Source organism: Artibeus jamaicensis, unplaced genomic scaffold (assembly GCF_021234435.1).
Source record: "Artibeus jamaicensis isolate MK-2021 breed Jamaican fruit bat unplaced genomic scaffold, CSHL_Jam_final contig_233, whole genome shotgun sequence".
In the NCBI taxonomy this organism is placed as follows: Eukaryota; Metazoa; Chordata; class Mammalia; order Chiroptera; family Phyllostomidae; genus Artibeus; species Artibeus jamaicensis.
Window position 1 is genome coordinate 2,007,144 of NW_026521486.1, and position 26,540 is coordinate 2,033,683.

The window sequence follows — 26,540 nt, forward strand, 5'->3', positions numbered from 1 at the left end:
TTCACGGGGCCTAACCTTTGAGCGCCCCCAGACCCAGGCCACCGTCCTGGACGGCGCCGCTGGTAAATCCAGTCCAGATGCCAAGACAGGAGTCAACAGGCCACCAGACCACTGGGAGTGGTTGGAAACCTGGGAGATCAGCTCCCAGCAGTGCTGGCAAATAGTGGCAGCTTCTCACTTTTCCTTTCATTCCCCAGGGTCTCCACCAACAGGTACGTTCCTGAAAACCAGCCGCAGCCCAACACTTGTGGGACCCCCCGGTGGGGGGTGGGGGTGGGGGCGGCGGTGGCGCCGCCGCAGCAGAGGGAAGTGCGCCCCTTGCCTGGCAGACTCGGCCGCCCGCCACCCCAGCCCAGCAGCCACCGAGGCTGGGAACGAGGAAAGGAATCCAGAATTCAGAAGTGCACAAGCAAACACTTGAGGAGGAGGAGGAGGAGGAGGAGGGAGAAGACCCCTCGGAGCCGATGACACTGTTCTGCAAGCAAATTCACAAAATAAACAGTTCTCCATCACTGGCAAATTATCGTGGCTGTAAAACCACTCTGCCCTCCCGACTGGCCGCGAGGACCCATAAACGGTGCGCTTTGTTATCTTGTGAGATAATTCTTTTTAAGTTTATGGCTACTCCGTGCAGTTTACCTGCTGGAGTTTTCTTTTTCTTTTTTTTTTTAGTTTGGATTCAAAAGTAGCTTTAGATGGTGCAAAATATCAATCAACTGCTTTTTCATACAAGTCTCGAAATAATTTTATGTGCGTCTGCATATACAATTCCTGGATATTTAATGTCTGTCCTACAGAGAAGGTACTAAAGATACAAAACTCAAATGTCCAAACCCCACAGTTTTGAATTTAAATCTAGGGTCACGCTGCTCATGCTGCAAAACAAAATAAAAATTGGTCATTAGCTAAAACCTTTCAGGTCGTTTGGCAAATGGAGGCCACTTAAAGTCTCAAAAGACCAACAGACAGAACAAAATTCTAAGGAAGGTGGCCGTGCTCCTCTCTGGGATTTTTCGGGAGCGAGAAGAACGTTCAGGGAGGCTGTTTCCACACGCAGACGCGGCTTGTTTATGGTGACCTCAGTTCTCCGAAATTGTCGACTCCACCATTGAAATACGCCGTGTGTTCCAACAAGGGCCGGCAGCCGTAATGACAGACCAGCCCATCTGTCTGCGAGAATGTATAATTTCAGCCTATAGTGGAATTTACATAGAAGCCGTGATGGGAAAACTGCTGTGCATAGTACTTTCTTAAAAAAAAAAAAAAAAGTCCTGCTGAGAATTGCCATGTGCCGTGGAGAATACTGATATTTTGCCTGATTAAAAAAAAACCCCACGATTCTGTGGAATTTCACTGATTTGGGGAAGAAGTAAATTTTACTGATTTTACCCAAGTTAAAAAGCCGAGACAGTAATTGATTACATACAAACCATCCAGCAAGACAAAGCACACGCTGGGAGAGGGGCTTCCGTGAACATTAAAACCTTCACACGGACATAATCTTGGTGGAAAATACTAATTTAGAATGAAAATGCTAATTTATGGAAATTAATTGATTTTACGCTACTTGCCCCACCTTGTCCAAAAAGAAGACAAGTTAATACTCAGGAAATTTAACTACCTATCATCCCAGAATTTAGCATTAAAAGTCTGTTTCACCTATGTTAATTATACAAAAAAAAAAAAAAAGATGAGAAGTAGGCAGCTATTAAAAGCATAAATTATTTAAAAAATGGTTACCTCCCCGCCAAACCCCGGCCAAACCCCCTCCCTCTCTACACTCTGGGCTCCTTCGCCTTCAACATTTATTGCTCCCTGTTCTCCCTCCTCCTTTCCTTTTGTCCCCAGCGTTCTCTCTGGTGCTTGTTAAATATTTGGGTGGAAGGGACCGCAGCAGCAGAATGTGGCTGTCACATCGCAAAAACGTTTTAATTATCTCTGCCACGTCCGCCCGTCGCTGCAGCCCCGAGCCCTCCAGGGTCCACGGCCGTCTGATCTCGGAACAAAAGCGGCCGCCCTTGCTCCCCGTGTGGGCTGAGCTCGGTCTTAATATTTGGTGCGGTCTGCTCCCGCCAGCTGCTCGGGCCGCGCTCACGGGGCCCCGCACACCCCTGAATGAGAGAGACAAAGATGTGTGTACGTGGGGATTTTCTTCTTAGTTGCAGTCTAGAACTTTCTGGGGCTGATTTTCCATTTTCCATAAATCAAGATCCCGGCCACCCGGAACCTCGGGGGAAGCCAGCCTGAGTCTGTGGGCCAGGCTTTTGTCAGACTGCCCCGGGGCAGAGGTGAACTCAGGGCTGAACTTTGCAAAGCCCACCTTTTACGGGAAAAAGCTTCGGCCACTCTGAAGGGTCAGGGACCCACAGAGAAACTCAGGCAGCCCCGGGGTCCCGCCCTCGGACGGGCGGCGGCATGTTCGCTGGAACACACAGGTTTCTGAGGGACTCCCACCCCCCACCAGCCACGGTTCAGGCCCTCGACCGCTGGGTGGCTCGGCCACCGCTCTGCTGGTGGGAGCCCCGGGCGGGATTGGGGCCAGGCAGGGCCCCCCAGGGGTCTGTCTGGTGGACGAGCGCCTGGGCAGCCCACACACCGTCGGCGGGCCCGGTGGTTCTGAGCCAGGCAGAGCCCCCCAACATGCGAGTGAGCACCTAAAACATAAAGCCCCAAACTAGCAGACTTTTCCCACAATGAGCTCCGAGTCAAAAACTGCTTTCTTTCTTTTTTTTTTTTCTTTTTTCAAAAAATAAAATAAAATGAAAGGGAGAAAGAACTGGATCCTTGCACTGTGGACATGGCAGCTTTAAGGACGCCGGAGAAAATAAAAGGGGCTCTGTCTCTCGAGTCCCGTCCCCCTCTGTGTGCCAGCCCGGCCCTGCCTGCCGGGAGTTCACCGGGAGGGGCTCGGGTGGTTCTGGGGGCTCTCCCTGGGCCACTCCCGGCACTGCCAAAATTTAAAATAATCATAATGGCAGAAACGGACATGGAAGAGGAGGCCGTGCCTATTAATTCCTCCTGAAACGTTCGTTCACATAACCGAACATGCAGCTACTGTGAAATAACATTCGTGTTAATTGTGCTTCCCGCAGCCTAGAGCTGGGGGCCTCAGAAATAAACGGGCTTGGCTTCTGCATCTCCCTGCAGCTTCCGGAGGGACTGACTTCACGGAGGCTGGGGGGGGGGGGGCTGGCTCTGAAATAGAATTTTGAATTTCGGATAACCAATTAGGGGAAGGCAACGTAACGGGCACCAACACAAGATGGCAGAGCCCTCGGCTCGTCTCCAGCAAGAGAGAAGGGAAAAGGTGACTTACCCAAGGTGCTGGAGGACGAGGAGCCTTCTCAGCTGCAAGGAAGTGAAACGGTGCTCCCTTCTTGCCCGCCGGTCACGGTGGAAGGCGGCGGAGCGCAGGCCCCGCTGGCCAGCTGGCCGTCCCCAGGTGCCAGACCCACCCGACAGGGCCTCCGGCATCCTGGTCTCTGGCCGCTGTTGTCTGTCCGTCCCTCGGTCCTGGCCACCCCGGCCTAGGCCACCCCGGCACCCGGAGGCAGGGCTGCCAGGAGCCAAGTGGCGTTGGGGGCCGCCCGGCTGCCAGCCCAGGAGGACGAGGAAAATGCTACTTTTGTCTCCTGCTCTCATCTGGCACTGGCTGCTCAGGGAGGGGGGGCCAGAGGCGGCCGCTGCGGCTCAGCCCCGCCCACCGGGAATTTTTGAAAGATGCTCCTGGGTGCCGACAGGATGGCAGACGTGGCAGAGGCGGGTGGGCCAGACCCCCAAACCCAGCGCCGGGCGGGGGGGTGGGGGCTGGCCCAGGGGGAGCGGGAGGAGGACGCAGAAGCGTCTGGCCACTCATCGGCCGGCCGAGGGGGACGCCGGGAGCCCGGCCTGGCCAGCTTCGGCCCAGCGCCAGCCCTCCCCGCGGCCACGCCGCGCAGCCCCAGCGCCATGTTGGGGCGGCTGGTCCGGCTGGGCTGCTCTAGGACTGCGCTGCCCAGGGGATAGAGGCCGCATTGTTCCCATGCTGAGCCCCGCGGAGAAGCAGGCGGCTGGGTGCTCCCCAGCCGTGCTCCCCAGGCTGGGCTGCCCAGCCCCACCCTGACAGCCCCAGCCCTCCGAGGCAGCCCATCCTAACCGCTGCTCCGGGAGGCTGTGCCGTGGCCACCGAGAGCCCAAGACAGACCCCGAGCGAGCCACGCCACCTCTCCTGGCCTCGGTTTCCCCATCTGTGTGAAGGCCAGAAAAGAAGGGCTCCAACCACCCGGGCTACTGTGACCACAGAATGACAAACACATGGGGGAACCGAGCTGGGTGCCTGGCCCCTCTTGGGCTGTCGGTCAGGAGATTGTTGCCACCCCGAGGGGACTGCAAGTGGCCAGGCAGCCCTCCGAGGTGCAGGCACGGCACCACAACCTGTCCCAGCCACAGATCCTTCCATCTCGCCAAAGCCAAAACTGACCGCCACGGGGGCAGGGGGTCGGGAGGGAGGAAGGGCGGCTGCGCTGTGCCCCAGCCCTCAGACCCGGGCAAGGAACTTGAGCTCTGCCGTGGGCCCTCTCCTCGGAAGATTTATCGGACTTCGCTGCCCTTTGTTACAGGCATCTGACTATGCCTGCATGGCCAACCCTTAGCCCATGTCTCTCCTTCAGCCCTTTATGTGGCCGGGCGCTGTGGCGATGACCACCAGGCCGGCTCTGTGTGGGGGGCAGGGGGCAGCGTGGTGACGGTGGCTATGCCTCCCCAGCCCACGGGCCTTCCCGCCCGTGACTACTGGACAGAGGGAGGGGCAGCCCAACGCCTCAGCCCGGGCTGCCAGAAGGACGTTTTAATACTGCTTTGTGCCCGCTCAGGGCTGGCCGTGCCCAGAGCGACTGTGATGAGGAGTGAGTGAGCGCGCAGGACGCACCCAGAGGAGCCCTCGGGTCCTCCCTGCTCCAGCCTCACGCACACGGCCACGTGACCAGCCCGCCAGCTGATGCCGGAGACAAAGCAGGTAGGATCGTGATGCCACGCGCCCCGCCAGGAACGCTGGGAATTCCATTCCGGCAACGGCTTGGCAGGCCTGCCAACAGCCCGGCCCCAGGAGGAGAGGGCCCCTAGGCCCCATGGGGGGAGCCCCTGAAAACCGGGTGGCCATTTTGGAGTCTGCCCTTGTTGGGAGAGGAGGCAGAGACTGGGTTTCAGCAGTGGGAGAAGGTGGGCACCCGCATGCTGCTGACACACGCAGGTCACCATAGCCGGGAGTGGCCGCCACTGTGCCCAGCCGGCCACCCAGGAGATAATGGCCTCTACCCGAAGGCCCACAAGCCAGCGTGGGGGCCCAGGACACGACACAGCAGCCAGGCCACAGTCAGGCCCTTCTCAGATGGGGCTGCTGCCGGCTGGCAGCTTGGGCTGTCTCTCCCTGGTGCTGGGGCCAGAAGCCCCATCGGCGGGCGAGCCGTCCTCCTCCCGGCAGGGCAGGGAGGGCTCCACGGGGATATGCACGGACCCCGACACGCTGAGGACACGTGTGTCCCTGCAGGCCCCGTGCCAGTCGGGAGCCCCGGTGAGTCTGGGTGCTGAGATGTGCAGCCCACTGGCGGCTCACGGCCACTTCCCTCACTGTTACGGCATGTGCCGCGGAGGCCCAGGCACCCTCATTTCGTTCTGATTTAAAATGTAATTATGCAAGGCTGATTTGAATGCAAATATCGCCCTTAAACATATGAAAGGCGAATCTAGATTTAAGAGCCCCAGATCGGCAGGCAAATATTCCCCCTAAACGCTCTTCCTGCCGTCTGAAATTCCGGAGTGACGGAGGGGCCAAGTCAGTAAACCTAACCTTCCTCTGTCAACCGTAAGGGGGAAAATCTATTACTCCTTAATTAAAAAAAAAAAAAATCGGCCTTTTTACTCAGTCCACTCCAGGCACTCGCGTTCTGACCACGACTCCCAGTCTTGGCTGCTGGGGAGAGCCACGGGCGGTGTGCCCACGTCACCGCTCAGAAAGCCCCGCAGCCACCCATTAAACGGTGGACCTGCCACCTGCTGCTCCGGCCACCACCCACGCCGTGTCTGGGCCGTCCTGAAAGGCACGGTTCCTGGATCCCACCTCGAACCCCAAGTTTCCCCCTAACATTTCATGAGATGACTGGACAGAATTTTACTTGTGACTTCTCTCCCCGCCCCAAAATAAATAAATAAAGGTAAATAAAAGCTTGTGTTTTGGGGTTCTTCCGCCCCCTGCCACGAGGTTTCAGGGTTTTCCATGACAAGCCCCCTGTGTGCTGATGCCTGCCTGAGTCCCTGCCGTGAGCCTGGGACCCCGGCCGCCCTTCCCAGGGCGGCCTCCTGGCGGCACCGAGGTTGCAGAGTTGGCAGGAATCTATCTGGTGGAGCTGCTTCGGCACCGTCCCCAGCAGCCAAGCCGGGAAAGGAAGGGGGAGGTGGTGGTGGGCAGGCCTCAGAGGAAAATTCTGTTCATTCTACTAACGCAGACGGCTTCTGCCCAGCGCGGACTCTCGGCCAGGTCTGTCCCGGGCTACAAACTCCGCCTCTCTGGCCGGGGAGGGTGTTGGCGGGCCCGTGTACGACTTCGCCGAGTCAAGCTAGACGCCCATAAACCTGCAGGCCGCCTCGAGTCCGTCAGAGAATGGGATTGGGGGAGGAGTAAGAAATGCCAGAGAATCACAAATATTGTCCAATATTGCCCTCTATGGCTACTCTCCAGCCCCCGGGGGCAGGCCCTTTCTCCTCCAGTGCCTGTTTTTCTCACTTCCATTCCGCAGCCCCTCACACCGCACCCCCACCCCCATCCCCCCCACCCCCCGCTAGCAGACAAAGGCCGGCAGGGCCTGGCCAGAGGGAGGAGGCCCCAGGCAGTCGCTGACCGGGACCCTGGCTACCTTTCTGGTGCTTGTGAACGTGTCCCTGGGGCCGGTACGAAGAAAATAAACCACAGAAGAAAACAAAATAAACTTGTGAAAGTTTTAACTCCACTCAACAAAGAAAGTCAGGCGTTCCCACTGAAAGCTCCCAAGGACGGCAGGCCAGGCGGGGACCTTCTTTCTCCCCTTTCTATAAATCTCCGCCTGGGACTGAGCTCTCGGGGCCTGTGACGGCCAGACACTTGAGCTCTGCTGTCCCGGCCAACGGGTCGGCCCCGAAAATAAATATTTCATATAAAAGGTCCATTGTCTTTGCTCAGAGACAACTGTTGCTTTTTCTTCCTCTTTGGCCCCAGAACATCAGAAAGCAGGGCCGGTGCCTTTCGAGCCCTTTCTTGTCCCAACAAGACGCTTGGAGGGAGGCAATCTTGCCGGGCCTCCCTGAACGCCTGGCCAGGAGAGAAAATGCTCCCGTGCGGGTCAGTCCGAGGAACAACACAGGCGCTCTGGCCATGAGCCCTCCCCGCAAATCGCCATCCGCCTGGCCAGCTAGCACCCGGGGGGGGGGGGGCTCCTCAAAGAATAGGCACCTCTTTTGTGAGCACATCCTGGGGACCTCCCCCAGGGGACTTGGCCCCATCTCCTGTGCCCAGGGAAGGCAGGGCTCTGCGGGCTCCTTGGTCTCCCTTGAAAATATCACCAGCGTCCACCGTCACTGCCATCTGTGGGGCAGGGGGTGCACTTCTAGGTGCCTTTTCTAGTGACGCCCGAACTGGACTCTGCTTCTTACAGACTCAAAAATATAATGACTACTAGCAATAAAAACCCTGATTACCGCTGACAACAATAACGGCGATGACGGTGGCAGCCATTTACGGCACCCCTGGCACGCGACCGGGCCTGTGCTCCGTGGAAATAACTTCATTGCACCCCCCAAATGACCCTCCGAGGTTGGGGTTATTATCCCTGCTCTCCAGCTCGGGGCACAGACCCAGGGAGGGGACGTGACTCGTCCAGGCTCACGTGCTGAGCCAGGGGCCAGGCTGGGGCTGCCGGGATGTGAGCCAGGACACCCGACTAAACAGGGGGTCTCTGTGGGTCCCCCAAACACGCAAGTCTGCCGGCCAAGCCTGACGACCACAGACCAGATGTGTTCCTGCCTGGCCTCGAAGGACTTCCCTCTCTTCTAGGGCACTGTCCCTCTGGGGAGGGGGGCACAGAGGGGTACCTTATAGGACGCTTTCCTGGACACTGGTGGGTGCCCCCCAGGGTGGGCCAAGCCCTCCAGCCCCTCCCTGGGCCCCGGGGGCTGCCTTCGAGTCTAACCTGGTCCAGGCCGGGAGGGAACGGGCCCCAACGCCCTTTAGGAATGGGAGCAAATACGTACGGGGGTTCCCCGGAGTCAGCCGTGGGCAGGCAGGAACCTCACGAACAGAGAGGAGCCCTGCTGCAGAGCTCCCCCCAGTTCCGACCGGGCGAAGCAAGCGCGGTCTGCTGCAGTTCACGTGGTGTGCTCGAGACTGGGACACGGTGGAGGCTCCCAGTGCCCCCACATGCCACCCATGTGAGCAGCCAGCCCCCTCCCCTGCACTCGGGGGACCCCTCACCCGAGGTCTGGGGCCACAGGTGGCCAGGGGCTCGGCATGGTGAGGCCCCAGTGCAGGAAGGCAAAAATGAGACTACCAGGGCCATCTCCCCACCAGCCCACCCCAGCCCACGAGAGCCTGGCCCCCTGATCGGTGCTCAGAACTGATGAAAGAAGGAGACAAGACAGGAACCAGTTTCGTTTTCAGAACCCTGTCTTTTGTGCGCACGTCATCAAAAACAAAATTTGGCCTGGAGGGGGTGTCCCAACACCTAAGAGGGCCCTGGGGGGACTACAGTTGCCCCTGGAACAGGCCTGGCCCTGAAGAACAAGGACAAAGGCAGGGACTGGGCCCGAGAGGCAGCCCCTCTGTTTCCTGGAGACTCAACTTCGTCACATTCCGCAGGCCAGGGGCAATACTTCGGGGCAGGAGACAGGCCTCAAGGGCTGTGACGCACAGCAACCCCTTTGAAGCAGCCCGATGGGCACATCCTTGGGCGCTCAGGCCTGTCCCTGTCCCCGTGTCTGGCCCGTGGGCCCGTGGAGGAGTGACGGGTGCCCCTTGTTTTGCAATCTGTTTTAATCCTGGGGGATGCCCGGCAGTGGCGGCAGAAGGCTGTGCCGTTCCCACCCGGCAGGCAGTGCCTTGCAGCTCCTCCGTGCACCCACGGAGACGGTCTCCCACATTTTGCAGGCGAGGCCCCGAGAGCAACGGAGCTTCACATAATTACCCACCTCGTCACCGCCAACACCACGCCATGTACGGCTCCCGGCTGGAGTGCACGCCTTCAGCAGCTGCACCCCGATTCCAAGATCACTCCCAGTCGTCCCACCCCAGGTTTCATGTCTGCCAACTGCCTCGGATACAGTCAGAAATAAAAATTCAACATGGGGGGAGTGGGTTATGGGAGGGGGGTAATGGCCTAACAAAACAGCCGGGCCAGGGGACCCTGCAGTACCAAGGCAAACTTACAGCCTCCTGGCCAGGGAGGGCCGGACCTCACAGAAATGCTGCCCTGGTTCTTGCTGGGACCCAGGCAGCCAGGCAGCCCGGAAGAGGGCGGCTCCAGGCGGGCCTGGGCTACTCAGGCCTCTGTCCACGTTCCCGGAAACGCGGCCTCCAGTGCCAGCTCACAACTCCGGAGTGTTATGGAAACGGGCCGTCCCTCCCCAGGACACTGTGGTTGAAGCGCCCAGCAAGCTTGTCCGAGCCACACCATAAGCTGGGGGAGAGCGGCTGGGAAATCGTACCTGTGGACGTGACCGTGTTAAAAAGCGGCTGCATCCCCCACAGGGTTGGGCTTCATTTTAACAGGGAACACAAACACAAGTGCGAGCGTGCATTTTTGAATCCCAAGCAGCTAGAACCGATGAATGAGAACAAAATGAGGCTGTGCTGGCCTGGGCTTCGGAAACCCAACTTTGAAGAAATTTGCATCAGCGTTACCTGAAACCCCTGGACCGACGGCAAACGTCCTTCACCCCCTTCTCGCTCCCCACAAACTGGCCAGAGCCGGGGCAAAGCCTGTGTGTGAGCCACCTATAAAGAGGGATTTATTACGCAAAGTTATGAGTTGTTTTCGTTTTACGCCGCCATAAACAACAGCTTGCACGCACGGCCTTTCCCACCGCTGGCCGGGCTGCTGCCCGTGCTCGGCCAGGGGACCCCTAAATCAATGCTCCACAAATGTGGGACCAGCAGAACAATTAAGAGGCAGAGCTGGTGTAGGAAGTGAATGAAAAAATTTTCAAGGGACTGTAGCTTCCAAATAATCCTTCCAAACACATGTAACCTTTACATAGAGCTTCCTCTTTTCCTTCCTTTCTGTTTAAGACGCCTGCTAACGCTACTTTATCTGTTCAGCAAAATTCTCTCTGGCCAATGGCCCGCACACCTGAGCTCAGAAGCCTTATTTTTCAAATTCTAAGTTCCAGGATGTTAATGACGGCCATGGAGTTCTCAAAAGCTGCTGAGGCTTCGGGTTCAAGAGCAAGCCTCCTTCGTGTGCCCCCCTCGTCTGCGGAAGGCCTGTCCCACACAAGGGCTCTTCTTAGAAATTTCTTCATTAATATTTAAATACCCACTAAGTAGCGAAAGTGAGAAATGCACTTACCGTTCTCAGGAGTCGCCTTGAACCCGACGGTGACCCGTGGCGCGAAGGTCGGCAGCCGTGCCCTTGCGGGAGAACGCGCCCGGACGCAGCCCGCGCTGCGCTATGGTGCCCACAGCCCTTGCACAGGCCCTTGGCCCTCGGTCTGAGTCCTGGGCTCCAAACACTTCCCTTCATCGGGCGCCCAAACGGCAGAAATCAAAGCAGTGCCGTCTCCCGAAACTCTTCACAGGGCAGGTCGGCAACCTCACCGCGCGGGCAAAGCGCACGGCCAGGCCCCACTCCCCCAGACCCACACCGCGCCGCGGACCGCACTGCTCCTCTTCTCCCGGCTTCGTCTTCCCTATATTGAACCGCCAGACCTCGCCGAAGAGTGGCCCGCCGGACCCAGTCTCCGCGTCGGCGACTAGCGCCGCGAGGGACCTTTGTCCTGGACGAAAACGAAAGCGCGCCGGGCCCGGGGCGCCCACGCCCTGCCGTGGAGGTCCGGGCCAACGCGCCCCGCGACTTTCTCCAAGTTCACGTGCATCCCCGGGCGGGCGGATGCCGTGGGCCCGAACTTGCAGTGCCTAGCCATCGAGCGCACTGCAGCTTTCGGGCGGGATGGGGGCGACTTGGCGGCGCGGGCCCGAGGCACAATGGGCGCCGCAGGGCTGGCGGGCGGGCGGGCGGGCGGGCACGGGGACAGCGCGGGCCCGACCTCCGCGCGGCGGATCGCCTGGCGCGGCCCGGGCGCCGACTGCGGCGGTGGCGGCTTGGCACAGACGCGCCTCGCGCCCGGTGCATGCTAATGGCCGGCGGCCGCGCCATGAATTATTCAGCAGCGGCGCGGAGAGAGAGAGCGCGGCGCGGAGGGCGGCCCGGCCCGCGCGTCCCCCGCCGCTGCGAAGCCGCCGCGGCGACTTCCCAAACTTTCCCCGGTCCGCACCGAGGATGCTGCCCCTGCGGCTCCTCCGTCACCGCCCGAGCGCGCCAGCCGCGCTTCCCCCGTTGCCGCCTATTTTATGTCTTTTGTCTCGGAGTTGGCACCTGTCCCAGAGAGCGCGTTTCCCTGCCCACCCCTTCGCCGCCGGATCGGGGCGGGGGAGGGGGTACGGGGGGCCCGGGAGAGGAGGGGACGGTGGGTGGGGGAAGCAAGGCGCCTACGGGCCCCGCAACCCCAGGAGACCGCCCAGGGGCGACGGCCGTGCCCGCGAGCCCGGGAGCCCCTGTTTCGCGGGGAGGTCAGAGCTTTGGCTGTGCCTGGAATACCAACGAGGCCTCCCGGGTCCCCGGCCATGCCCACTGCAAGCGAGGACAGGGCGCGGCCCCTCCCCGACTCCCCCCTCCGCCGCGCACCCTCCTCCAGAGGCCCGCGCGCGCAGGCGGGGCGGGAGGCGCGAGCAGCGGATTCGCCACTCGGGCCCCGCGCCTCGCCCCGCAGCCCCGCGTGCGCGCCCCCGCGAGCACGCTGCCCCGGGCGCTCCCCGCCCGCGCGCCCCCGGCCCGCGACCCCGCCCGCCGGCACGCGCGAAGCAGGGGGTACCGCGTTGCGGGGACCCAGCCGCATTTTGTTTCGCGCCCCGTAGGCCGCGCTCCCAAAGCGGGCGACAAGCGCGAGTCCCATCCCGGCCCGCCCCCGCTGCCCTGGCACCCAGGCGAATGCCTGAGCGCGCTCGGCGGCTGCGCTCCGAGGCCCCGGCTGCCATGATTGCGGGCAGCGGGGCACGCGCGCGCGCACTCCCGAGCCGAGCTTGGGGACCCCGGGCCGACAGACTGCCCCTGGCCTGACCGCCGCCCCGTGAGCGCCGCGGACAGCAGCCGAAGTCGCCAGGCTCGTCCTTGCTGGGGCTAGTGTGCGCCATGGAGCTCTAGACCAGGCTCCGGCACAGAGCTCGGGGTCGTCGGTGGCCGCGGGTTTCCCCCGGGGCAGGGCGCGTGCCATGGCGACCCTGTGGCGGCTTCCCGGACACCGCGGGCCGGGCCGGGCCGGGCCGGGCCGATCGAGGGGCCAGACACCCAGTGTGGTAGGGGACGGGGTGCACGGGATCTGGTGAAGTGGAGGAGAGCAGCGTCCTGTACCCAGAGATGGAGGGGGTACGCAAGGTGCCTTGCCGAGGGGGGGTCCTCACGGTGCCTGAGGAGGTGTGGGATGGGCGGGGGCACCGTGTCCGGAGCCAGTGCCCAGATCCGAGCTCGATCTCTTCCTTCCCCGCAGAAACAACTTCCTGCTCCCCAGGCCCAGGGCGCAGGAGCTGCGGGGAGAAGTTACAGGCCGCAGCTTTGCTCTTTCGGAGCCAGCCGACTACACACGCTGCCCGGGGTCGCGGGGCTCCTTCCCGAGGGCCTTCTGGGGGTCGCGATCGGCCAGGCTCCAGGGTCAGGACACCGGTTAGAACGCCGGGGAAGCCGCAGGAGTTTTCCCTGCCTGCGCTGCAGGGACGCCTGAGTGGTTTCCCCGCAGAGGGGGCCGGGCTAGGCTTCTGGTGCTAGGAGACATCGACACCGGGTTCACTATGCCTGGACCCTGTCCCCCTGCCAGGGCATGCCCTAACTGAGAGCCAGATGGGCCTGGCTGTCCTCGGACGCCCGCGACGGGTGCCGGAGAGAAACGAGGCCTCCTGGGCCCTATCCCAATGTCTGTCTGTGCCTGTCTCCCCCCACACCCCCAGCCGGCCTTGGCATTCTAACCAGTGTCCCTTGACGTCATATCTCGCCACTTCTGTGAACCAATTGAAACTTGCCCGTTGTCATAAAAATATATATACTTTTTATGCTATTGGTAAATTCAAAAGTTCCTCGTGTGCCCTGCTTCCCAGGAAACTCCATTCCACATTGGATTGGACCGCCCAGGGAGGGGGGAGAGGCCACAGGGGGCCAGGCTGGGCTGGGGCAGCTGGAGCAGCTCTGCCCGGGACTCTGCTGCCCACCGACTGCCTTTGAGGCTCCCCAGACCCCCATGACCTTGGCCTCAAATTGTGCTGGACACCCACCCACCCCCACACATCACTGCCCCCACTCGGTGACATACCCGGACTGGGGGGAGGGCGGGAGAGAGGAAACAAGCTATATTAAGAAATCTTCTAAAACTGCTTTCCTGGGTGTTAGATAGAGTCTCACTGTAGCTTCTTTCTAGGGATGGCCCTTTTTCCCCCCAAGAGAAAATTCAGCTTTAGAAAATGAAGTAGAAATGTTTTCTGGTTAATCTTTTCATCGAAATCCTGATCAACTTTCACTTTCCACGGCTGCTGACGGCCAGCAGAGACAGGGTGATTTCACAATGGGCTGGCTTTCCTTCCTCTTGACGAAGTTCCAGGGGGGGTCCTCTTGGCTTCAGGGGCCAAGGGTCTGGAGCCCAGGTGTTCCATGCCCCTTCCTCCGAAAAGGCCGCTGTCGGCAGCCTGGGACACGGCGCGCCGTGCTCCGGTCTTAGCAGCATGGCCAGGACAAACAATCTCTTGTCTGGCCCAGTCCTGTAGAGTTTTCCGCACTATCACAGTCGCCCCGCTCGATGAGGATGCATGGAGCAAGAACACAGGTTCCCGTGAGACAAGTATGTTGGGGCAGTCCCAAAGCCACATGCCCTCTGTCGCCCCTCCCGCTCCGGCCACACCAAGGAAGAGCCCGACCACTAACTGCCATTAGAAATCCCCCCTCTCCCCTATCTTTATACCGTAGGGTTCAACTACATTAAAGAACAGATTAAAGGCATTTTGTGGTTTAGCAACTTCGGGGTCTGCAAAGCAACAAAGTGCTTTAAAGGCTGGGCTGAGTGCAGAGATGCGAACATCAGAACATCGTAGGTGCCGGCCCTCTCAGTACCAATTTTGTTTTTCCAAAATAATGAGCAAGCTGGGTTAGGACCAAGTGGGTATTTTGCAAATAAATATATGGTTGCTATTTTCACCTAAAACTGCTCCCAAAGGCAGAGCCTAGAAACGCACAGCTTTGAGATGTGTGCACATACACACACACACGCAGGCATGCACACCGCGTCCGACAACCACACTGTAATCTATTTATAATCACTCCCCCAAACCCAAGAAATATTATAACTAATATGTATATGTTTTGTGATTAAACGGGTGGATTAAAACATTGAATTTAAAAAGCCACAGAAAAAAGGAGAGAAATTATCTTCCATTATGCCACTTACAACTTTTGTTCCATTGGTACGAATACAAATCTGACAACTGTATCATTACTGAAGGCACAGGCTAGATACCACGATATTAGCATTGTAATTTTCACCTGGAATCGTGGTATAATCACAATGCTTCCTAACCTTCCTATTAGCTGATTTTTTTTTTTGCTCTTACACAGGCATAAATTAATTTACTACCTTTTTTCCTTCCCAATTTTTATTTGGTAAAACAAGAAATTGGGTGAGTCAGAGCAATATTTGAGAACACACTCTTTGTAAAAAATCCCCTCTTACTTGGCGGGGATTTAGATATAATTTGGTTGCAAATTCAAAAATCAAATTCTGCTTTGTGCAAGGACAATAACAGCATCCTGGGAATGCCTTTGGGTGTTACTCAGATTGGTTTTTTAAAAGTCTTTTCCTAACTTGCTAGTGTGTTCTATTATTCAAAGTAAATAATATAAAATAGTGCGTTCAGATGATCAAAAAGGAGACGCAGAATATCTGCCCGGTTGCCGAGCGTTCTGACGGACACATTTCCCGGGGCAGGGATCTGCCTGGGGCCGCGTGGAGCCCAAGGTCAGAGAGTTGAAAAATCAGTCACACGAAGGCTCTCGGCTCTACCAGGATGTTTATAGTATCAGCCTCATAGTTATTTTTTCCTGATTTCTCCCAAGATCTGCCTAATGGGAGGGAATGCAGCCGGCCACTTCCTGCTCTGCCGCCGGCCGGAGCGAGCGTCCTGCCTCAGAAGGCTGGGGCTCTGCAGCTTGGCTTCCCTTTTCCCAATGTGGGGCCGTTTAGCAGTTTAAAATATTCCGTCTGCAGCGTTCGTGGGTTTGGTAAGCAGATGCATTTAATCTAATTCAAGCAGGAGGATGAGCGTGAGTGAAACTTACATTTTTCAGTTGGTTTGGACCACGTAACCTGCACACCCCCAGAATAATGCTGAGTTTAAAGCTGGCCCAAGAAACTCGAGACTGGGAGTTTGCAGCGGCCACTTCTTCCGTGACCCCATGTGTTTTTCTGAGCAGCCTCCGGTCCTGTGTGCAAAGGCAGACCAGACTCAGGAATTCCGCTCTTTCGCCTTTGTCTCGGAGTTGCTTCGCAGGCCCGCGGTTCCATTCCGATAGGCCGATTTTGTAATAACTTGTCCTACTTTATGAAGGCTTCATTTTTACTCTCCATTATTTACGCATCAGCCTGTCAGCGCCGATTTACCTTGGGTAAGCATTTTTTTTCCCCCCTCGTGGAGATAGTTGAGGAAGCGGCGAGGGAAGCTTGCTAGTTTAGAAGTAAAACAGCGAACAGAGGAAAGCCATTTGCAGGGTCCCGGGCTGCGTGCGGAGACGTGAGCGCACACCCACGGAAAGGCTTCTTCCTTTCCCGGCATAATGAAGCAATTTCCAAAATCTTGTGTTTTATACTCCACTGTTTCATGTCCATCGTGGCGTGACAACCAGCAACAGAAAGGAAGCTCTGGCCGTGGGATGAGCGTGTCTGAGGCATAAAGCACGGGGCAGGAGCCGGCACCAGCAGCCCCCACCCCACCCCCAATAAAACCAAGCACACGGCAGACCACTTCTGGGCCTCCTTTCCTTTTTAAAAAAATATATGAAAAACAGACCCCGGGCGCCTGCAGCTGACAGCGATCGGCGGCACCTTCTCCGGGCTCCTGACGGGACCTCGGCCGCTGCACACACCCGCAACACCCCCCCATCTGTTCAGAAGCCTTCGGACAGCGGCTGCTTCATCATATTTCACACACCTGGGAAGTCCGCACATTGACTTTCGGAGGTACATGAAAAAGGTCTAACAACCCTCAAAGCATTCCTAAGAAGTTAATTATTATTTTTCAAATAAAAGAACATAAACCTAGGAGTCTCAATAAATGTGCATTCTTCATATACACATATGAGTGTGTGAACACGTGTATGTATAGGAGGCATACATGTCGGTGTGAAAAATTTCCCTCGCCGAGGAGGAATCACCACTGATATTTGCATTCCAAAGTAGCAGCAACACAAACCAGAAATTGTGAGTGAAGGATGAAGGGCCGATACCCCAGGCACACAGGCTTCCAGATCTCAGACGCCAGAGCGGGGTCTCCACCTCCGTAGCAGGCAGGGGAGAAAGCACCAATTCAGGTACGTTTTGTAAAACTCAATTACCTCTCAGAGCGAAGTGGGTGCTGAATTTATTTTAGTCTTTCAATTCTGCAACTTCTAAAATAGAGTCACATAAATTGGGAAAATGAACATTTTTCTGAAGAATTTATTGTACTTCTTACAGTAAACTTTTATGAGCAATTAAAGATACATTAGATTGTGGAGTGTGACAGCTTCTGGTAGAAGAAGGTGCCGGTTTGCACCCGAGCGAAAGGGCAGCAGAACACTTGAGACGAGTTTCACTCCCCAAACGTCCCAGGAATGTCTTCCCTCCACGGTCGCAAAGCCTCGGCGTATTTGAAGTATTTTTAGATCGTATTAATCCTTTATAGGGGCCTGGAATAGTCATTATTTTAATGATCACATCTGCTTTTTAAATCACATCCAAGGAGAATTTAGCTATTAAAAATTTAAAGCAATTTTAAAGTTTAAAAACTGTCAAATGTTTATTTTAGAAATTTTTAAATAATGCTGAAATGCTTGTGAAAGCCTGTTGAAATTTTTTCTTCCCTGTACACAAAACGAGAATTTTAGTATCCTTTCTTAGCCGTACAACCCTTCAGGGAACGGGGTAAATTAGAAAGCCTCTAGAATAAGGGGGGGTGTGGAGGAAAGAAAATAAACTCTGCTTTAGAACTCAAATAGTTCATTGTCAAATTGCAAGAGACAGCAAGAACTTAAAAAAAAAAAATCAAGGCTTCACAAATCGCTTCTTTAAAATGATGGCAACAAAGCCGTGGCTGCCTGAGGAACAGACACAGGCAAAATGGGGGGGGGGGGGCGTCAGTCACAAGTTGTTTGAAATTTGACCATACTGGTCTTCTTTATTAAAATACCCCCATTTTATTTTTTTTTTAATCTACTGCGATTCAGCACAGGTAAGCAATCTGCTTTCTATAGAACGACAGTTTCGTTTTCCTGACTCTGTTGAAACCCCAGAGCTTTGAGACCCTGTTAGCAGGAGGCGAAGTTCAGGTCAGATTTTTCATACATGCCCTTTCTAGAAAAAGTAAAGAAATGTCTTCACTAAATTTATGACTGCAAGACGAGATAACATTCAATGGCTACAAAGAAAAATGCTACAGAAAGAAAGAAAGAAAGAAAGAAAGAAAGAAAGAAAGAAAGAAAGAGAAATAAAGAAATGCTTTCGTTCTGTTTTGTTTCTTGCTATCTGTAAAGCAACTTCTGCTGTAATTCTGGATTTTAGAAGAACTTAAAGTTTTGTGTGGTTTTGTTTTAACCAAAAGATGGTGGTCATGTAAACAATCCAACAAGGGGCGACATTAATTTTGAAAATAAAAGTCTACATAATTTTTACACAATGAACATGTATTTTAAAAATGTGTTTCAAAAGAGGAGAGGTGGGCGGGCATTTTTACTCTGGGGCTTGCTTTTCGACAGAGTTCACAAGCAGGGATTTTTAATTATCAGCAAGCGTTCTGCTTTTGCTAAAACTTTAAGACTGGAAAACTTTTCAGCCCTGTATTCTACAAACCCTGCTTCCAGAGCGGGCCCTCCCAGGGTCCTTGTCTAAGAGGGGCCGTGGACTCGGGCGCCGCCGCCCCTCTCCCCCACTCTCCCGCTTCCCTGAGCCTGGCAGTCTCTCACACATAGGACGCCGGAAATTTCTGGGACTCCAAGCCTCACTGGGAAACTTCTCGTGCTGGGAAAAGGCATCTCAACGCACACCTGGATCTACAGATTCGGAAAAATTAACCAGCTGTAGCCAAAAACCAAAACACTCAGCCGCCCGAACACAGTCTGCCAGAAACACAGAGTTCTTTGACGTGCGTGACAAGAACACATAAATAAAGCAGCTTCAAGGCAGACGGGCTGAATGAGCCTTTTAAGACAGCCTGTTGGTGCCTCAAACTTTAATATTAGAACATTAAATGTTAGCAGCACGAGGAAAACATCCTGGAATGTGTGTGTGCGCATGTGTGTGCCCTCGAACATGCATGGGTGTGTATGCATGGCGTGCCTGTGCGTGTGTAGAAACAAAAGTTTTGCTACCCTTCGGGGGTGTGAGGCTGACTCGAGGTCCTGGGGGCGCCCCGACACGGTCGAAAGGGAGGCCCCACCTGTGCTGTCTTCGGGTCACTCCCCCCCCTTTTTTTTAAATCCTAAACTGAGGACACTTTTTCATTGTTCTCAGAGAGAGAGAAAGAGGGAGAGGGGGAGAGAGAGATAAAAATCAATGTGAGAGAAACATTGATTGGTCGCCTTCCTGTATGCACCCCAACCAGGGTTCGAACCCACAGCCTGGGTATGTGTCCTGACTGGGAATTGAACCTGAGGCCCTCTGGTCTACAGGACACAGTTCCAAACAACTGAGACACAACAGCCAGGGTGGGTCACTCCTTTTTCACTGCGACATGCCAGCACCGGAAGCCAATGAAAACACTGCCCGCCGCAGATAACGAGGGCAGACCTGAGTGCAGACCTCTCCCCGCGAGACAGGACTGTGTTTGCCGATGGGACGGCCAAGCCGACCTCAGGCACTGCCACGAGGACGAAGCAGCAAGGCTGGTGTTGGGCAGTGAGGCTGTTTGCAGGGGGGTGAGCTGAGGCCTCTCTGCCTAGCAGCTCTGGACCCCTCGGGAGGGAAGAACAAACGGGGACTGAGCCGTGGCTTGAGCCCCGCAGACCCTGGCCCGAGCTGGTGGGGACTACGGCAGACAGACCAGGCCACGGGCCTGGGCGCTCCGGCAGCGTGCGTGCCAGGAGGAGAGGGTTCTCCGAACCATCAAATCCAGTCCCCCAAGTTGGGGGTCATCTTGTTGTCCAGCTCCAAGGCCGGATAGGACTGGGATGTTCTTTACCTTGCCCAGTTTCTCACTGGGCTTGGCCCACACCCTCCTGGGGCCACTGCGGACGGTTTCAACACAGTTCACGTCAGCAGAAATGCCTCACGTGTTCGGTAAGTACCAGGTACCCGGTGAGTGGCTAACATTTTTGTCATAAACCCAGCTCACCGTGGAGAGTTCTTTCTAGGCGGGGAGGCACCTTGGGTGTCCGCAGCGAGTGCTGCTCACCCGCCTCACGTGACACCCACAACCCAGAGGAAGGCAGAACAAGACCCGTCAGGCCTCCCGAAAGACCAGGGCAGCGGAGGCCCGCTGGGTGCGGCAGGGGCTTGGCTGACACTGCGCAGACCAGGGGCCTCCAGCCACGGCACGCACACACGCCAGTTGGTTATTTTTTTTAATTTTGCTTTTTTTTTAAAGAAAAACACGGCCACCACCCCCCTCCTCGCACGCCTACACACACAGGCGTATTTTATAGGTAAGAACAGTTCCCAGGAAAAACAGAGCTTCATTGAGATCTGGGTCCCAGAAGGGCCTAAAGCCGGCCGGCTTGTGTGCCCCCCTCCCCCACCCCTCCCCTGCAGCCGGCTTCAGTCATCTGAGGCACGCACCCCCCTGCCAGGTGCATCCTGGTCACTCCCACACGTTAGGCTCGGAAGAATGGACCTCCGGTGTGAAGTCACAGGCCCAGGCTCCCCGCTGGGCCTGCCAAAATCCTCCTCACAAAGCCGCTTCCACTGCGCTGAGGGGTCACAGCACACTCCGCGCACCACCCTCTCTGCTGGGCGCTGGCACCCTGCAACTGGGTGCCCCCTGGGCAAGCAGCCCCACCCGAGCTTGCCCCCTTCTTCAGGCCCTCTGGGAACCCGGCAGGCCCCTGTCTATGGTCTCAGTGGGAAAGGCCAGGCAGCCAAGCAGAAGGGCCTGCAACAATCCCAGTCAGCCATCAGTAAGGACACCTGATGACGGGGCCCCGGGGAGAGGCTCACTGTGGGGCTTCTCTCCTGGAGGGGAGACCAGGGTGCCAGGCCTGGACATCAGCATTCTGCAGGGGCAAATACCTGCCATCAGTTTAAGCTATGAATCCTCCACAGAGGGGGAGGGGGAGCGAGCGCCGTGGCTGCTGAAAGAGGGGACAAAGGGAGAGGGAGCTGGGTTATTCGGGAAACCGCTCTGGGGTAGACAGTAAGATCAAGGCCCTGTAGGGCTTTCCTCTCCAGCAGAAGTCTGCACAGCAACCTAGAAACCCGCCAAGCATCTGGCTCCCCTCCCCCCCACCCGCCCCACCCGCCCCACCCGTTCCTGGCAGGACCCCAGGGCTGTCCTCATTACAGTGAGGCGCAGCCCCACCCCCTAGAATACCAAGTCTTCCCCAGGCCAAATTCCACATCAGAATGTCCCACCCCACAAAGCACAGAAACAAACTTCACATTTTAAAAAGTCTCCCTGGCTGGCTCTGGCCAGGTGGCTTGGTTGGTTGGAGCACTGTCCTGATACGCTGAGGCTGCAGGTTTGATGCCTGCTCAGGGCACATCCAAGGATTAAGTGGAACAACAAATTGATGTGTGTCTCTCTCTCTAAAATAAAAGAAAAAATCAAAACATAAATAAAAATTAAAAGTCTCCCTGGCAAAGCCAGGTGAACAGAACTATGAAATAAGTGGGGAGCAGACCAGCGGCGTTTCGCACGGCCAGGCTTGGCGAGGCCGGGAAGCCACTCGGCCCTTCCTCCAAGGCTGGCGCTCTTTTCTTTTCCTTTCTGAACATAATCACAAGAGAAAGTGTTGTGTTTTTTTTAAACAGACAAAAACCTTTAAAATAAAATAAGTTAAAAGATACTAAGTCTCCAAAGCTTCTTGGGGTAAAAATTATAACCGTGTCTAGTGTTTGAGGAAGAAACAAGGAACAGAGGACACGGACCGACCAAGGCCTGAATTTCGTGTGGACTGCCCTCATCACACCTGCGCATCCGGCGGCACCTGGAACTGCGGGAGATCCTGGAAAGGTGGTGCTCTGGGTAACGACAAGCCTGAGGAAGAGAGCCCGCTGCGGAAGCGTGGAGTGCGCCAGGTTCCCCTCACAGGGGGCTCTGGGTTCTGCCCCCCTTTCCCTTTTGCAGGATTCCCAGCAGAAGTGAAAAGTAAAGAAAGAAAAACAGGGCACAGTAAGTCTGTCCTGTCTGCGCCTCCGCTGGCGCCGGAGACACGATGCGGCTGCCCCAGCCGCGGAGTCGGGAGGCCTGCGCGCGCCCGCTGCAGATCGTGCCGGGCTCGCCGCGCAGGGCCGCAGCGGGTCCGCCGAGCCGAGCTGAGGCTGAGGCCGAGGCGGGAAACAGGGCGGTCTGGCAGGCGTCAGGTCTGGGGTCTGCACGCAGTGGGGTCCGAAGTCCAAGTACGTGGCCCGGGACCACGTGGGCCAGGGCCGGGTCTGCAGCAGAGCCAGGCGGGGGCTCAAGATCGACTCAGTTCGGAGCGAGCCCGCGTCCAGGTCGGGATCTGAGTCCGCATCCAGGCCAGGGTCTGAGCCACGGTCTAAGCTTGGGGTCCAGGTCTGTGTCCGAGTCCGAGTCCTAGGCGCAGCCTGGTTCGGGGTAAGAGGCCCAGTTTGAGTCCGAGTCCGAGGAAGAGCCAGGGTCCAAGCTGCGGGCCGTTTCGGACTCGCAGTCCGAGCTCGTGTACGGGCAGACCCGCGGTCCGGGGCAGGAGGCCCGGGTCCCAGCCCGTGTCTAGGGTCCCGTCTGCAGGGCAGCTGGTTGGGGCCGGAGAGAACAGCGGTCTGGGGGCTGCGGCCCCAGGTGCGTCAAGCGGAGATCGCCGCGCGAGCCAGGGGCGCGTCCCAGTCCGAACCCGGAGCTGCGCCGGGGACCAGGCTCGGGATGCGTCTGCTATGGAGTCAGGGTCTGAGCCCGAGTCCGGGGTGGAACTGGGGTCCAAGCTGTGTTCTGTTTCGGAGTCGGAGACCGAGGCTGCAGTCCGGCCTTGGAATCCGAGTCCGCGTTCGGGCAGAACCGGGATACGACGTAGGAGGTCCGGTGAGAGTCCGAGGAAAGAAGAGCCGGGGTCTGAGCTGCGGGCCGTTTCGGACTCGCAGTTCGAGTCCGTGTTCCGGCAGACTGCGGTCCGGGGCAGGAGGCCCAGGTCCCAGTCCGTGTCCACGGTCCCGTGTGCAGGGCGGCTGATTGGGGCCGGAGAGAACCGCGGTCTGGGGGCTGCGGCCCGGGTGCGTCAGGCAGAGATTGCCGTGCTGCCGAGGTCCGCGGGTCCGCGGAGCCGAGGGTCCGCGTCCGAGTCCGAACCCCGAGCCGAGCTGCGGTCCGGGATTGGGATGCGTCCACATCTGGGTCTTGGTTCGGTGTTGAACCCGGGTCGGAGCCACGGTCCACTTCAGAGTCCCAGTCCAAGCGCGTCCCAGGCTCGGGATCCGAGTGCGCGCCCGGGTGCGCGGCAGCGGCGGCGGCACGCATCCCGATCGGCCGCGCTCCGAGCCCAGCTCCTGGGGTCTGACGACTTCAGACCCGGAGCTGAGTGCGTGGACCAGGGTTGGGGCTCGTGACCGGGTTCGTGTCCGTGGCCTGGTACGAGCCGTGGTCAGGATCCGACACTGAGTCCGGGGCGGAGCGGCGGCCGAGTACCACTACGGTCTCCCGCCGAGTCCGCAGCGGCGGCAGCGGCGGCGGCGGCAGCATCTCAGCGATCAGCGGCGGGCCGCGCTCGGGGCCACGCCGGCGTCCACGTCCGAGTCCAAAGCCAAGTCCACGCGTCCACATCTGGGGTAGAGCCATGGTCCGAGCCACGACCCGTGGCCGTGGCCAGGTCCGCGGCAGCGCGAGCCGCAGTGAGCCACGGTCCACTCGTGGGGTCCGTGTCCGCGGCAGCGGCCTGAGTCCGCCACTGTGTCTGCGTCCGAGTCCGCGTCCGAGTCCGCGTCCGTGTCCCGGGTGGAGCTGCGGTCCGTGTCTTGGTCCACGCCCGCAGCCGGGTCCGAGTCCAGGTCCGGGTCCGGGTCCGCGTCCGCGTCCGGGTCCGCATTCGCGTCCGAGTCCGCCTCCGCGTCCGCCTCCGCGTCCGAGCCCAGGTTCCAGGCCCCGCCTGGGTCCGAGTCCTAGGTGGCGGGCGGCACGCGCCCCAATTAGCCGCAGGCGGGCGGCCCCATTGAGGGCGAACAAAGGGCACGACCCTGGGTCAGGGAGTCGCGGGCCAGCGGCCGCCGCTTTGTTCGCTGCACTGTTTACTTTGCCGAGCGAAGCGCACAATATAGTGACTAAAGCGGATTAGAGGGTCGCGCCCCGGAGGCCTCGGGACCTCCCAGCTGGGCCTCCCGGGCGGCCCGGCCTGCCGGGCGGGCCCTGCGCCTCTGGGGGGCCAGGAAGCGGAGGGCCCGGCCGGCTCACCTGCGCCGCGTGGCGGCGAGCTCGGCTACTCCAAGCGCTGCCGCCGCTACTGCCGCTGCCGCCAGCCGCGAAAGCCAAAGGGCCGCGCTGCTACTTCCCGACTCCTCCTGTTCGCGAGACTGTACCCTTCCCGACGCTGCCGGCCTGGCCCGGGAACGCATTTTACAGGGAAGCAAACGTCACTTGCTTGAAGGCTAAAATGTTTTACATGAAAACACAAGGCAGATTTTTCCATATTCCTAAACCTTCTAGCATTATGGTTAAAAAAGAAAATTCCCGCCCTTTACTTGACACAAACCACGCACCCCTGTGAATCTGCAAGAGACTTAACGTGCAGAATAATAAGTTGTGTACAGAAGTCCTGAGAAGTGCTGTGGAGAGAAAAATTTTTTCTTTCTTTCTTTCTTTCTTTCTTTCTTTCTTTCTTTCTTTCTTTCTTTCTTTCTTTCTCTCTCTTTCTCTCTCTCAAGACAGCAAATGCTGCATATCAATAAACTATTAAGATTTTGACCCAAAGACCACAGTTTATCATCTGGCATTATGAATTCAAGATCTACGTACTTCTCCAATAGAAACTTGCAGAATCTTGTAAATTGCCCTTAAACACCAAGCAGTCAACGCAGAAAGCACAAACTCACGATTCCAGCACAGGGTCTAACCAGGGGAGGGTGCTCAACTGACCAAGCCCCTAAGGCAAATGACTTTTTTCCCTTTCTCCAGGCTACTGTTTAGAGGACAAAAAAAAAAAACAAAAAACCGCTTCTCCTTTGGTTCACAATAAATCTTGAGATTTTCCTGCCAGAACTGTGCAAGTTTGGGTAGGGAACCCATGTAGTGTTTATTAATTAGCTACCGATGTACAAATCTTTTATAAAAGAACGAATAATATTTACTCACTATACATATTTGTTGGCCTAACAAATATTTCTGCGAGGTGCCATCTACCCACATCCACTGAGGCAACATATGCCATTTATCTATATTTCTAGTCACAAGCATTTAGAGAGGATTTCCCCCCTGCTTATAAAAATGCCGTGTGTTTAGAGAAGGCATAGCTAAGTCTAAAATGTAAGTAATTTAGGAGCAAAATGTAAAGATAGAAATTTAAGAGACAGACCATTTAAGTAGTCAGTGTAAAATATAAATAATGCAAGTACAAAATGCATGGAAAGAGAAAAATTCACCTATATGCCATTATCCAGAAATAACATTCTTTTCATGTTTCCTTCTCGACAGTCCACGCGGGCCTGCAATCACATAATTTGCATGTGCATTTCCTGTTTCTGAAACGTATCCCCTCGTCGTTACAAATGCTTTGTCAACAGCGTTTGCACAGCGGCACAATATCCCATTATTTTGTTACATGAAAATTACCGCAGGGTTCCCTGTTATTCCAGATTCGTTTTCTGGGAACTATTTCTATGCTGCGACGAACACGGCAGCCAGTGGTCTGGCTTGAGAACTTTGTCTGCAGGGACGTCTGTCGTTGAGGGTGTTGAAGTCACTGCATATTCTAGGGGGTTCAAGCAGACCCCGCAGATTCCCCTTCTCTTATCAGACACGAGCTCAGAAATTCTAGAATCCCCCTTGGCTCACATGTGCTCCAGAAGGCAACCTGGAAGTCAGCTCCTTCCCCAAGAGAGGCCTGGGGATAGGGAGCCTCTGTCCGGCAGATTTGGGGGACCCGCTGAGGCACACGTCCACCTGATTTCGCCAAGGCATTTGGGGTTGTGCCGGCTGACCTCTGCCTCCAAGTCACTTGGCACCAGCCTCAACCACTTGGTGGCTTTAGGTCAGGACCAGAAGGCGGGACACCTGGGAAACATTATCTCAACAGTTGGATGAAACTTCGCCCGGCTGAGAAGTGGCACCTCTGATTCGGTCCGAGCAGTTCTCTTTGCTGAGTCTTCTGACCTCACACTCACTTCTCACTGGGCCGCAGGGGCGCTGCTGTCCCCCCACCGCCCTGCCCGTCCTGTGGGGAGAAGGCCCGGCAGGCCCTTCTCTGTCTCCAGGCTCAGGCCCTGCTGCGCACGCCCTTCTCCCCACACCCTGATCAGCCCGCAGGCCGGGCTCTGCCCTGGGGTGGTGCCGGCAGTCTGTCTGATGCCCCGGGCCCGAGGTGTGCCCCCCACACACCAGGGCCTGCCTGCCCGGAGGAGGCGGCCTGTGGCCAAAAAGGAGCATCGGCCAGTGAGGAGCAGGGGACCCGGCCACAGAATCACAGAGTCATATGAAAGGAGATGACACTCCGAGAATCGGCAGGGCCGGGAGGCACAGCCGTGCGAGCCCACGTGGCCGCAGCTTCACTGGGAGGAGAAGGAACAGTTTTTCCCTCACACGCATTTTCCAAATTTTCTACGAGTTTCCATTGCTCTGATAATTAGAAAACGATCCTATTAGTGATGCAACTGTCTTTCTTGCACGTCAAATCGATCTAATTCATTATAAAAATAAAGTGAATTACTGTTCATGAGTTTACATGAAT

General features: G+C 56.9%; 1 long non-coding RNA gene across 1 annotated transcript; it reads left to right on the forward strand.

Moving 5' to 3' along the window:
- The first annotated feature begins 12,018 nt into the window (after window positions 1–12,018).
- LOC119060244 (uncharacterized) lies at window positions 12,019–17,999 on the forward strand. Its single transcript, XR_005084551.2, has 2 exons — window positions 12,019–12,641; window positions 12,763–17,999. It is a non-coding gene; the product is annotated as an uncharacterized LOC119060244 (long non-coding RNA).
- The last annotated feature ends 8,541 nt before the right edge of the window (window positions 18,000–26,540 follow it).